This window comes from Xenopus laevis, chromosome 3S, assembly GCF_017654675.1.
Source record: "Xenopus laevis strain J_2021 chromosome 3S, Xenopus_laevis_v10.1, whole genome shotgun sequence".
NCBI lineage: Eukaryota > Metazoa > Chordata > Amphibia > Anura > Pipidae > Xenopus > Xenopus laevis.
In genome coordinates this window covers 52,740,209-52,754,759 of record NC_054376.1, presented here as the reverse complement: position 1 = coordinate 52,754,759, position 14,551 = coordinate 52,740,209, and the positions used below count along the sequence as shown (strand labels likewise).

At 37.3% G+C, this 14,551-nt stretch overlaps 1 pseudogene; it reads left to right on the top strand.

Annotated features, from left to right (window-relative positions):
• Positions 1 to 13,886, top strand: part of LOC108712322 — a 144,403-nt pseudogene extending 130,517 nt beyond the window's left edge.
• Positions 13,887 to 14,551: the final 665 nt, after the last annotated feature.

Here is a 14,551-nt window from a genome sequence, read left to right as displayed (position 1 = left end):
TAGTAGCTTTGGGGCATAATAAATCTTGAATCACTCAAGTTTTTTTTCCTCTAAAAATTCACATTTTTCTTCCCCTCGACCATAAAATTTTGAGGCTTCATAAATAGGCCTTACAGGTCATATGTAATTCCTGGGAGGCAGCAGCGATGCCCCCCTCCTCCCCTCCACTCATGTGCATCCTTTCATACTTGGTGGATGATCATTACTTACAGTGAGAAATTCAAATATTTAACGGTGCTGCACACTAATTCTTACTGCCCAACATAGGTCTATTCTTGATAGTTCCTTGGTGTGCTTCTTGTACCATTTACTGTTCCTTGACCTTTGCCTGTCCTTGACCACTGCCATATCACTGCCTGAACTGACCTATACCAGTTTTCTAACTACACTTCTAGAGCTTGCCTATGTACAGTGCTGAGTGGTTAGTTATTGACCCCAGCCTATTTCATGACTACACTTCTGATTCCTGATTCTGTACTGTGCGAACTGGAATTTGACCTAAGCCTGTTCCACAACTGTGTTTACTTTTTCCCCATTTCTCCTGTCACACGTTCTGGCTCCCTAGCCTGCCCAGAACCTTCCCCTTAGTTCTCTTACTTTAAGACCTGGAGGCACCCGAGTAGAGAAGGGCTCCTCTCAAAGTTAAAGGTGACTGAAAGGTAGCAGAATTGTGAGCCATGACCAGGACCATGGCGTTTTCCTGGGTTTTGGGATACCAAATATGAAATCGTGTTTTTTTCTGATAATTCTGTTTTTGTAAGTTATTGTTGTTTGTCTTGTTTATAGTTTGTAAACCTGACCTGCCAACCTGACTGTCCCTTCTCAGCCTGTCAGTTACAGTTTCTAATGTAAATGAACTCCTGCCTCACAATTATGGCAGCCCCTCATAAAGAAACATGGGGATTTGAAAGATAAAATGCAAAATTATAAAGAGCATGCAAAACAAATATTATTATAGATGTATAAAAGGTTTAATTCTGGTTGTAGTAAAGAGTGCATTTACTGTTGAAAAAAGATATCTTACTCATAAATTACATACAGTAAATAATCATTTTGACGGGTAAAACAGATTCATTTTTATTTTGCTGTTACTGCTGCTGCAAGATGTTGGTGTTGGCAGAGGTGGTCTTTATGATGATCACACAGGGAACACTCAGCACAGCAACTTGGAAAGGATTTTACTTTTACATTGAGGTGCTGTCCCATATTTAGATGCTGTTCCTTTTTGGATTTTGACATTTATACATCAAACTGTCAATGTCCTGATGCTCTCAGTGGCTAAAGGTCAGTTCCAGCCCTTTATACTTCAAAGATGCAAATGCACAGATCTCTCTCAAACCACAGTATATATGGCTATGATTGACCCCATCCAAGTGTTTACTAACACTTATTGGAATTGAGAATATAAAACATCAAGTTTGTGTAAACTGATCTGTTTCCTGAAAGTTGTTAGTGGAAAGTTGAACTTGGGGATGGGTTGTGATATAATAGTTTTTAAGCTGATGCTAAATGATGTTAAGTGATTGAATCAAACCAAATATCTGCATGCTTTAAAGACTAGATTAGGATAAGCAAATGGCACACTTGGGGGATGGACAAGGATAAATATTAGCTAATGCATTTGTCTGCAAAACTAAACAAGGAAAGATACCGTTTCAGTAGCCATTAAACAATGGAGAGTGAATACTGCACTAGAATAAAATTATTCTCTCAACAATGATTCATTTTTGGACTCACTCTTTCGGATCTGTCTTCTATATTTCCCAACTGTTTCACTTTCAATAGGACTTTCCCAAGCTCTGCAGCCCATCCCGCTGTCCTGAAACAATACCTTGTTTTTATAAAGTAAAAGGTACTTTCTTCCTCTTAAATTATACAGACAACTCATACAAATACTAAACATTTTCATGGCTGCTAGTGATGGGCAAATTTATTCGCCAGGCGCGAATTTGCGGCGAATTTGCGTGATTCGCCGCCAGCGAATAAATTCACATATTTTTCGGTGAAGCGAAATGGCGCATATTCGCCCATCGCTAATGGCTGCATCAAAGAGAGCATACTGCAGTTTCCCCCCACACCATTCTATTAACACAGCTAATATTTACCAAATCCACTTGGATTTGGTAAATATTAGCTGTGTTAATAGAATGGTGTGAGAATGGTGTGTGTTAAAATGAATGAGGTGAGACATAAACTACTTAGTTTATGTCTCACCTCATTCATTTTCAACCCTATATTTTCCTGACTACCAATTAGTCCACATGCTAACCTACCTCTCTGTCCAACACTCTGCTCATTCTTATAGTCTTACTCTAAACCTTATTACCTCCATTTTAAACCATACAGCTGCTGTCTTCCATGTTAACAACTACCTTTGTCCTCAGCACTTCCATATTCACTCCTACTTTTTTCTGTTCCTTGTACATCTCTATAAACACTTATTTCTATGTTATCTGCCTCCCTACTAAAGATTTTTACTGCCCTTTTACCCCTCCACTGCTTCCCTCTGAACCCCCTGATAATGTTCTCACCACTAAACCAATATCTACCTTTTGGCCACCACTGCTTTGTGCTGCAGTCAAGAGTAACAGAAAAAAGATGACAAAATTAAAAATATTGAAATATCTCTCCCTTTCTTTGCCCGCACTTGTTGTCACTGTTGCCTCTTTTTTCCCATTGCTAGTTTGACCATAGAGGAAAGGTAGGTTGTTCAAGTGCTTAGTCTATAGTCTTAGTCAATAGGGTGGCACCTTTGAATGCCATGCAGAAAAAGTTCCACTGAAAAATATGTATTATTTTATGTCTATATGCTGTATGCAATATTCTTGCTCTTTTGTTATGATCAGTTAAAGGGGTAATATGGCTTTTCTGTAAAATACAGATTGAATGCTCGGGAACTGGTGTTTTCCAGATAATGGGTCTTTCTGTAATTTGGATCTTCATACCTTAAGTCTACTAGAAAATCATTTTAACATTAAATAAACCCATAGGCTGGATTTACTTCCAACAAGACTAAATATCTTAGTTTGGATTTAGTACAATATACTGTTTTATAATTAGAGAGAAAAAGGAAATCATTTGTTAAAATGTGGATTTTTTTGATAATATGGAGTCTATGGCAGACAACCTTTCTATAATCTAGAACTTTCTGGATAATGGGTTTCTGGATAACATATGCCATACCTTTACTGTATAATTTCCCGAGCCTTTTGCAAGTTATGTATTTCTACAATGTGTTGATTATTTTGTTACTATGAAAAGGCTGGTGGAACCTCAAGATTCTTCTCCTATGGTGGGTCTAGCAACCCAGTCCTACACATGCTTGGTGGTAGATGTGTCCAGTTATAGCAAGAATATGGACCGGACATGTAATGAAAGCCCTGTCTGCAAGGGTTTATTTATATTTAACATGAGGCAGAATTGGCCAAGCACAGCAATACTTTACTATTTCCTTTCATTGTTGATTTCCTTTCATTTCTGATTGTTAGTTATAAGTTTGATGTCCTTCTTTTTCTCATTCAAAATTACAGTACCCGTACCAAATGACAGAAGGGCGGGGTCTTTTTTAAACAGGTTTCAAAAAGGTAGACCTTTACTAAACAAATCTTGGCCACCAAATACAATTTTTAAAGAACAATGACTCCTCTGACATTTTGATATTTTCACAAACATTTTATTTATAACCGTATTTCTAAAAATATTGTCTTGATGTTTCTTTTATATAATAATAAATTGGTGAAAAGGAGAAATATGTTGCTTACATTTTAAAATTGACAGGTAACTACGTACATGAATCAGAAGACTATGTAACACTATGGGGCAGATTTATCAGGGGTCGAAGTGAATTTTCGCATGAAAAAACTTCGAATTTCGAAGTAATCTTTTGGGTACTTTGACCTTTGAATAGGCCAAATTCGACTTCGACTTTGAATCATAGTGAAAATACTTCACAAATTCGACCATTAGAAAATCGAAGTACTGTCTCTTTAAAAAACGTTGACTTCGACACTTAGCCACCTTAAACCTGCCGAATTGCTATGTTAGCCTATGGGGACCTCCTAGAACATATAGCCAACATTTGGCTAAGTTTTTAGAAGTCAAAGTTAAATTGTACGATCGTATGCTTAAATCGTTCGAATCGTTTGATTCAAAGTACATTCGTAGAATGTTAAAAATCCTTTGTCTACGACTTTGAATGTCGAACTAACCTATTCGATGGTCGAATTTCGAAGTTTTTTGCACTTCGAAATTTGCCCCTTGATAGATTTGCCCCTATTTGTTACATTTGATACAGTGTCACACAGAAGGTTACTGATTAAATTAAGGAATGTAGACCTGTAACATAGTATTTGTACCTGGATAGAGAACTGGCTAAAAGATAGACTACAAAGAGTGGTGGTAAATAAAAAAAAATTCTAATTGGACCAGTGTTGATAGTGGAGTACTGCAGGGCTCTGTACTTGGTTCCTTGCTTTTCAACTTGTTTATTAATGACCTGGAGGTGGGCATTGAAAGTACTGTTTCTATTTTTGCAGATGATACTTAATTGTGTAGAAATATAGGTTCCATGCAGGATGCTGCCACTTTGCAGAGTGATTTGTCTAAGTTGGGAAACTGGGCAGCAAACTGGAAAATAAGGTTCAATATTGATAAATGCAAGGTTATGCACTTTGGCAAAAATAATATAAATGCAAGTTATACACTAAATTGTGTGTTGGGAGTTTCCTTAAATAAGAAGGATCTTGGATTTTTGTAGATAACAAGTTGTCTAATTCTGGGCAGTGTCATTCTGTGGCCACTAAAGCAAATAACGTTCTGTCTTGCATAAAAAGGGCATTAACTCAAGGGATGAAAACATAATTATGCCTCTTTATTGGTCCCTGGTAAGGCCTCACCTGGAGTATGCAGTGCAGTTTAGGACTCCAGTCCTTAAGAGGGATGGAAGACTTAAATTATGAGAGTAGACTGTCAAGGTTGAGGTTGTTTTCTCTGGAAAAAAGGTGCTTGCGAGGGGACACGATTACACTTTACAAGTACATTAGAGGACATTATAGACAAATAGCAGGGGACCTTTTTACCCATAAAGAGGATCACCGTACCAGAGGCCACCCCTTTAGACTAGAAGAAAAGAACTTTCATTTGAAGCAACGTAGGTGGTTCTTCACAGTGAGGACAGTGAGGTTGTGGAATGCACTGCCGGGTGATGTTGTGATGGCTGATTCAGTTAATGGATGGCTTGGATGATTTCTTGGACAGACATAATATCAAAGGCTATTGTGATACTAAACTCTATAGTTAGTATAAATATGAATTTATGTGAAAGTATGGAGGGGTGTGTGTATGGATGCTGGGTTTTCATTTGGAGGGGTTGAACTTGATGGACTTTGGTTTTTTTTTAACCTGATTTTACTATGTAACTATGTAACTATTAAATTGAATCACTTTCCTAACTCCCTGGCCCTCTGGTGCATGCCCAAATTGCACAAACAGGAAGCATAAGGCATTTGGCTTGAAAAAGTTAATTTGCATGCTTGTATTGATCTGAAGCTGACTTCATATATCTGATTTTATCTTCAAATATTTAATTCTAGTTCTTGATATTGGGTTTCTCATCAAGCTACACTATTTATTGCTCTCACTACATTCTTGGTTCTCTAACAGAATGCATAATGAGTAATATAGTTATTTCTGGAAAACATTTCTTTTTTTTATGGCTAAATGTATGGCAACATTCTAATACTGATGTTTGGCAAACTGTTTTAGATGAAAAAAATGTGTTCTTCCCTAATAGTTTTCACATGTCATCAGGCACATTTTGCCCAAATCACTGCAGTGTACTAAGGAAGATGACATTAACCACTATAGTTGTTCCCTCAGATAAAGTTTAATGCTACATACTGCATAAAAATACATATTTCAAAATTAAAATTTGTATTTTTTTTTTTTGCTTCTGGGAAAACATATATCAATCTCCATATGAATTTGTAAGAATTGTATAAAACTTTGTTTAGCCCTATTCTAAATATCATAAAACAAAGCTAAAATGTATTAAATACATGCAGTGATTACATAGAAACAGTGCAAAATTACTGAATAAAACAGAGAACTGAAAAATCCTAAAAAAGTCATAGAAATAACATTCCCTTATTGTTGTTCAGAATTTTGAATAGACCAATGAAGAGGCTCATCTGCACATAACAATGCCGGAAAATAGAAAGTGTAGGTAGCAGCTGTAAAGGTTGACTCTTGCTTTCAACTGAGCGTAGGATTAGTGTTTTACAGTAAATAATGGCCCATCCTGATTGCAGGCACACATTTCCTCTAAAATAAGCCAAAATAATGGTGAGTGCTTAAATGTATCTTGCCTTCTTAGAAAACCTCTAATGCATTTAAAATTGAGACATGAATAGAACAAGTCCTATTTAAAAAAAATGCCATTGTGTCAAGTTCAAGGATACACCGGCCACCATGTTCCTCCTAAATACAATATGAAAGAAAAAAAAGAAAAAAAAAAGAAATAAGAAATAAAGACATAGGATGTTACCAAAGTGTTACCAAAGTTGAGGCCATGAAGAATACATACTGTACATATTTAGACCCTTTATGATTAACCAAATGTAGTATAATTTAAATAAATTTTGAAAACTCAAGGTAGAACTATTAAGATTATTCTTCCTAGTACAAGTATAAGTCCTGTAATCCAGAATGCTCAGGACCTGGGGTTTTCCAAATAACAGATCTTTCTGTAACTTGGATCTTTATATCTGAAGTCTACTTAAAAATCATGTAAACATTAAATACACCCAATAGGCTGATTTTGCCTCAAATCAGGAATAATTATACCTTAGTTGGGATCAAGTACAAGGTACTGTTTTATTATTACAGAGTAAAAGGAAATCGTTTTTTCAAATTTGGATTGGTTATAATGGAGTCTATGGGAGACTTTCCATAATTCTGAGCTTTCTGGATAATGGCTTTCTGGATAATATATCCCATACCTGTATTAGCATTCTAAATAAAATGTCAAATAAAGTCCAACTGGCCAGGTAAATACCTGTTTAACAAAATATCAAAACATGCTAAATAAAAATGTGTGTCCTTTATTTTACTATTTCTATTTTTTTTACAACTTTTACATAATTTCCCAAAATGACTGAATGCCCTTTTGTTTGCTATTAATTGCAATTTGACGACTGGATACATTGTCTTGCAGTGACAGATTGAAAAGTTAATAGGAAATAGGAGTTCAGTGAAAGGTTGAAGGGTTAATAGGAAATAGGAGTTGAATAAAAAATAACAGCAGTGATAGACTCGCCTTTGTATTAGAGGTTTTCGTTGTTTTAATATTATATTTTCAAGATTAATGGAAATACAATTTTTAGTAAAGCGGCCCCTTTGATAATAATTTTTTCCCTTTCTTTGTAATACTAAATTCTCCTACTAGATTTTAGTTAAGCTGCATTAGTGCATGTTGGGAGAAAAACAGTGTTACTGGGTTTAATTAACATGATTTTTAGTTGAAAGTATGGAATACCCCAAGCATTTCAGATAACATGTTAAAAAACACCTCTTGTGAGTGTTTATATCAGCACTCAATGTGTGCATATTAATTATAGGTAGACATGCAATAAAAATATAGTAAAATCAATGGGTGAACCATATATCATACTCTAGTCAATGTCTGTCTTCCCCTTTAAGAGGAGAGTATAAAATAATGCAAAATGAATTTCTGAAAAGCTTGAGCAACCAACCATGGCCCTTAATCGTCTGTAAATTTTAGTTACTGAAAGGAATATGTAATTGAGATAGATGTTAGTGTTCAGTGTTTCTGCTGAACCTTGCTGAGCACTATTACCCAGTTGAAAAAAATATGTTCAGTTACAGAGAGCAGTCAAATACAGTCTGTTGAACTGACACCTTTATCATGTTCGAGAAATGCCAACTTAAAAAACTTTTTTTTTAAATGGGGGAAATTGGTAGACTTGTGGGGAGTCTTCCAAATTTTCAAATTTATTCTTTCATATATCTGTTCCTTAATTTCCATAAAAAACTGCTTTGTAGATTCTGCCTACTGTGGATCTTGTTTGCATTGATCTTTATTTACATATTGGCAAGAATTCAATATGAGTGGTGTGTTTGTTTTTACCCAGCTTTTTCCTTCTCGCCCAAAAATAGTTTTATTTTTATTTTTTACTTTGTTAGTTGTTCAAGCATTCATAAGACTTTATAAAAGCAAACCAAAGTAGAAAGCTTCCTTGAATCACCTGTGTTATTGTCTGGACTAGATCATGACTGTGGTTGATCAATATGACTGTATTTAGTGCTTGAACCTGAATCTGATATTCTACATGCTTAACTACACAAACAGATCAATGGATAGCATTGATCACCATTGATATTTGACAGTTTTTTAAACAACTAAACTACTTTTGCACCACTAAAAGCCCTTGAAATAAATAAGCAGGATCCATTTATACCTTAAAGAGCTACTCAGAAAATACAATAGATCAAGTGTTTGTTTTGACAGTGTCAATGTCAAGGGAGAGGTCTAAATCTATAATATTATGTATAAATAGAAGCCTGAGAAAAAAAAGTATTCGTTCACTAGCTTTGCACGCTATAAAATCTGATTAGGCTGTTATACCAAATGATGTAATTGCGGTATTATGTGTTAATTATTTAGCAGTGTGTGCTTGCAAATAAGAAGGCATAATCAAATGCCGCCTACAACCCACAAGCCAAATGCTATAATATGACCTTCTATCATAAGGTTATTGTAGATAGGAATGTATAGACAGTTGACTTTAAGGTATATTTCAGATACTCTTACTCCCAGAAAAGACAGAACTAGGTGGTAAAGCTATTGAACCTTTGTAGCTGTAAGGGGGTGAGATACTGTTGATACCAAATGCTGTGTCTCAGGGTAAAGGTACAAAGGAACTGCAATGGAAGTACATGAAAAAAAAAGAACACTGCCACCACTGCAGTTTGAAGTGGAAAACAATGTATTTTCCTTTCCGCCTTAGTGAGACAGTGGCTAAAAGGTATTTCCAACGGTATTTCCAACAGTGACCCTTAAGCAATGCAATAACCTTTCCAAATATTGATAGGATGGTGAGAGTTATAAGAGTATAACAGGGGCAAGGGAATAGTTATGATGTACATGATGCTGAAAACAAACATTTAATATACTATGCAATAAGTTAAGTTTGTAATATGTAGTTTGGATTTTTGTATTAAAGAACAACTTGAGAATAACCAATGAACGATCCACATTTATTATACTATGTAATCATATGTATAAGTCTATACTTTTGTCAAGTGTATTCACTTTTCAGCAAATTGAAGAACTACTTATGAACAACTAATAACTGGTCCCTTTCTGCATATCTCTGTTAGAGATGTTCAAAGTTGTCAAGAAGATCCCTTTACCAATTGGCTTAAGTAGCTGAGTACTGAGCAGGTACTGTAAGTGCCACTATATATTAGCTGATACGGACTGCAAAAGAGATCAAGACTTACTTGCTGTGTCCCAAGTGCTTTCTGTACATAGAAAGATTATGAGTGTTTGGTGTTTGAAGAGCAATGTGGAACTATGCAAACCAATTATGGCAATTGTCAGAAGACAGAGGCTGTTAAAAAGGAAAACAGGATGGTGTCTCAGAGCTAGAAGCAGAACACTTGGCAAGGCTGGGTTGGGCAAGGGTAGTTGAGGAAAGGGAACAATTTGAAAAACCAAAATCTGTAGCCAGGCAGGGTGAAGCAGATAGTTAGTCTAAACAAGTTGTCAAATTCAATATGGGTAAGACAAATCACTAATCTAGAAATTTACCACTGCAAACACTTCAATAACTTTGCAGTGGGGGATGAGAGTAGCAGGGAACTTAAAGTTACTAAAGAGCTAGGAAATCTGGACTGGATCCCAAATCTCTAACAATCTCTTGCTAGGATTTCCTATTCCCCCTTATCACTATAATAGTTCTTTCCGAATAAGCGTAAGTGGAGAGTGGTAAACCTTGACTGGGTTAGGCAGGCCAGAGGGAGTAAGGGGTAAAGGCTTGTCTAGGAGTAGAAAGGGGAGGGCTTAACAGGCAGGGAGAAGCAGTTTAGGCCGGTATTCCTCCAATCTTCAGGTGGGATGAGCATCCCGCCTTTGCATTATGGAATCCTTGAAGTTGATAAGTATGCTGCTATGACAGCTGGGTAAATGGAGGAATGCTTGCCAAAATGGGGTAATGGGGCAGTAGTCCCCATTTGTGGAGTGCGCTGGTGCCTCGCTGGTTAAGGGTCCTGGGAGGTAAGGTTGAGTGAAGCCATTCGCTCCTACTTGCCCATTCAAGTAGGACAGCGAACTTAGGTGGCTGTTCCTGCTGAATTGTGCATAGTACCAGAGAATAGCTATGCTGCCATAGTTCTATGGGATCTCTCTGTAAAGTCTATGAGCAAACTTAGGGGCTGTTACTGCAGAAGTTAGATCATATCCACTTTAAATGTATAGATAGCTAAGCATCTATTTTAGCTCTTTCTAAAGTATGAATCTAATTGTCCTGAAAAAAGCCACTGTTGCAATTTCATTTATTATGCCCATAAAACAGAATGAATGTAGTGACATTTTCATAGCAGGATGGCACAGTGGCAATTCCATGTATAAATACCCGAAGAATTCATGGCAGGCCAGTACTGGTAAAAATAATGCTTATTAGATGTTATAGTATTTTAAATATTTCAATGCTAACACTTTTTTCATATGTTCACCCTTCAGAGGGTTAGAAATCTTGTTCTAACTAATATAGTCAATATCACAAATACCAGGAATGAGCTAAAAGAGAGGTGAAATGGTGAGCTAGGCAAAGATATCAGGATTATAACATTACAAAGATGCTGTAGATATTCTCTTCTAATATCTGGAACTCAATTAAAAGGGTAACTTTGAGTATAATGTAGATATATTCTAAGAAAAATTTCAGTCGGTTTTCATTATTATTATTTGTCGTTTTAGCTTTGTGGTATTTGTGTCATTTAGCCTTTTATTAAGCAGCTCTCCAGTTTACAATTTCAGCAAACTGGCTGCTAGGGCATTTTGTTTGGTTGGGGTCAGATTTGAAAGTTGGAAATAAAAATAAGGCAAATAATTCAAAATCTATAAAAAATGAATTAATGAAGACTGAATAGTTTCTTAGCCATTCTATAGCATACTAACAGTTAACTTAAAGGTGAACCACCCCTTTAACACATGGCCTCAAATTTAGTGGGACCTCCGTGGGCTTGATATACAAGTTTCTGTTTGGATAGGGAATCCTTTATAAGCTTGTTTCCAAAGTTTTAGAGCAGGTAGCCCAGTGGATTTCCAGTGTAACAATATTGCTTTTTGCATAATAAAAGTTACATGTAAGGTTTGCAGTGTCTCAGCTGTACAGTTTCCATGACATCCAGGAGACATAGGCTGGAAGATAATATTATAGGGAGTGCTAAAGCCATTTCAGCATAGTTGAGCACCTCTAGCCAGAATCCCTATATCACTGGGCATTCCCAGAAGATGTGAAAGGAGGTACCCACAGTAGCCTGTATATACAGTAGATCTAACACTTCACACCCCTTCTCTCTTCTTGCCAGAAAGCTAGTTTCTGCACTGAAGGAAATGTAACATTTATAAGATACAGTAAGTGCAGTAATTTTGCTTTTTCATAATTACCATTAGGGCATTTTAAATATGAAAAAGGATGACATAAAATGTAACATGTTTAGTAATGTAAGATACAAAACTGGCAATATTAAAGTCAGAAAACTATCATGAATTTGTAATCATCAATTGGTTTGAAACATACAACATACATTATAAGACTATCAGTACATGCATTAAATTATTGCATACAATTCTAGCATATTAGGTCGAGAATTCTTATAAATATTCATAATCTGCTCTCATAAGTGTGTGGTCAAGAAATAAAGTAAAGCAACTACTTTCAATCATGCTAAGCGACATTGATTGGGAAGATCAAATAATGACAATAATTGCTCAATCACAAAAGATGAGTCCCTGATATGGCCATCACAATGGGCTGAAGAAATCATTCTAAGAAAATAGAGGCTTGTTGTAAGAAAGAGCTCCTGGCCCAAATTATATGTCTTACTGAGTAAACAAGGAATCGTTATGGCTTTTTGGAAGCATGTTTTAATGAGACATTTTGTAAAATCACAGGTCAGAAATAAAGCAATTGTGAACAAGTTCTGAAACTGTTTGGTGTATAACATTGTCAGTTTTAGTCCTGAATCGTGTAGAGGGATCACCTTTAAGTATCAGATAAGAGTAAGTGTCAGACACTGTGATAATAATTCCTGTCTATAATATTCTGTTCCAAAAGAACAATATCACTCTCTTTATTAGCTGGACACAGACTATTTATCTTATCTATAGAAAGCCATCAAACTTTATTCCAAAAAGCTAATACATTTTTAAATTCTATGGTATATCTTATATACTCAAAGGCCAGGGGTACTGTAAGACGTGCCGGGAAGTAAGAAGATCTGAGCATCTGGTCTCGGCTCTGCGGGTGCACACCGTCGTTGACGTCACTGGGGAATTGACGCTGGTGTGTCATGGCGTCATCATTTGCTGCGAAATTCAAAATGTTGTCGCCAAATTCCTTTTAAAAGGGGAATTCTCCATTTTGTCAGTGCCCAAGCTGGCTTCTGTTTACAGACCCTGCTGAAGTGTGATATACTATCGGATAATTCTGTTTTTTGACTCCTGCTTGTTTTTTACCTTGATGCCTGCCGCCTGCCTTGACCTTTTTTGCCTGATTGACTATGTTTTTTGCCTAATCCTTGCCGGTAACTAATTTCTACCTAACGTACCTATTCCTCGTTGGTTCTGCAGCAGAAAGCCCGGGCCCCAAAAGGGCATTGGTGAACAACGAAATCCCCTGGGATTTCCCTAGTGCATCTGAGTGTACCCGCTGTCTCTTAAGGTTCCTGATTGACGAGTATGTTACAGTTAGCTTGGGCCATAAGGTGGAACCTTCCCAGGCTACTGCTTCCTCCGCTTTGGAAGGCTACTTCAATGTCATGATGAAACGTCTTGATAGCCTAGCTGGACATCTTGTTAGATCCTGTCCCACCAGAACTCAGCATCAGGGAAACGCCTCTGCCTAGGTGTGAGGGGGGAGTTTCCCCTAGCCAAGATTTCTGCACACCCAGTTACATTCAGCTCTCGTATGTTTCTCCCTGCTTCCCTCTCTACCTTGTCTGGTAGGTTTTCCTGTCAAGCTTTTGTAGATTCCAGGGCGGCAGGAAATTTTATAGACCATTCTTTTGCCAAGTTCTGTGGCCTAAGTCCTGTGCCTCTTGAAACTCCTCTTTCTGCCCAGGCTGTGGATGGCAGGCCGATCTCGCCTTGAGTTGTCACCTCTGCTACTTCTCCAGTCCTAATTTGGGTGGGCAATCTACATGAAGAGGAGATCTCGTTCCTGCTAATTCAATGTCCCATGACCCCTGTAATTTTGGGTTTTCCTTGGCTTCGACTTCCTCATCCGTCCATTGACTGGTTTACTGGGGAACTTACAGCCTGGATTTAATTTTGCCGTTCCATTTCTATTTCTTCTTCATTTATTCCAGTTGCCACCTCACCTTTGCTTGCAGCATCCAATCCTCTTCTTCCTGATGTCTACAAAGAGTTTTCTGATGTATTTGAAAAAGTTCTACCTCCTCATCGTCCCTCCGATTGTCCGGTTGATCTAATTCCCGGCTCCATTCCTCCTAGGGGAAGAACATATCCTTTATCTGTACCTGAGACCCAAGCCATGAAAGAATATATTCTGGAGAATCTGTCCAGAGGTTTTTTCGTCCAGAAAAAAGATGACACTCTTAGACCATGCATCGACTATTGAGCTTTGAACAAGATAACGATAAATAACCATTATTCCTTACCATTGATCCCAAATTTATTTGACAGATTAAGGGGAGCCAAAATCTTCACCAAGTTAGACCTACGAGGTGCGTACAACCATATTCAGGGGGATGAGTGGATGATATTCTGGTTTACTCTTCTTTGCTGTCTGATCATATTTCCCAAGTAAGACAGGTTCTACTCAAGTCCACAATTTCCTTTTTGGGATATATAATTTCTTCCTCTGGGTTCAAGATGGATCCTGCTAAAGTCTCTGCTGTGCTTGACTGGCCTGTCCCTACAGGTCTGAAAGCCATTCAACGCTTCTTTGCCAATTTTTATTGAAGTTCATTAAGTATTTTTCCTAAACAGTGGCTCCTATTTGTCAGGGACCTTTGGGTTTCTGGCTCGATATCTTAACCAACTGGCCAGGTGAGCAGCCTGTAGGGTTGCTCACTATATGTCACCTGGGCCCCAGCCCAGCTGCAACCTGATTGGTTGGTCAATCAGGGCTGACTCTGCCCTATATAAGGTCAGCCCTTCGAACACTCCTTGCCAGAGCATTTGGTTCCCATCCTAGCAGTGTGGCATTGTCTCTAGCTATGGGGTCCTGGTCTAGCCTCCTTCCTATTCTGCCTTGCCTTGTCTAGTCTTGTCTGAACCCTT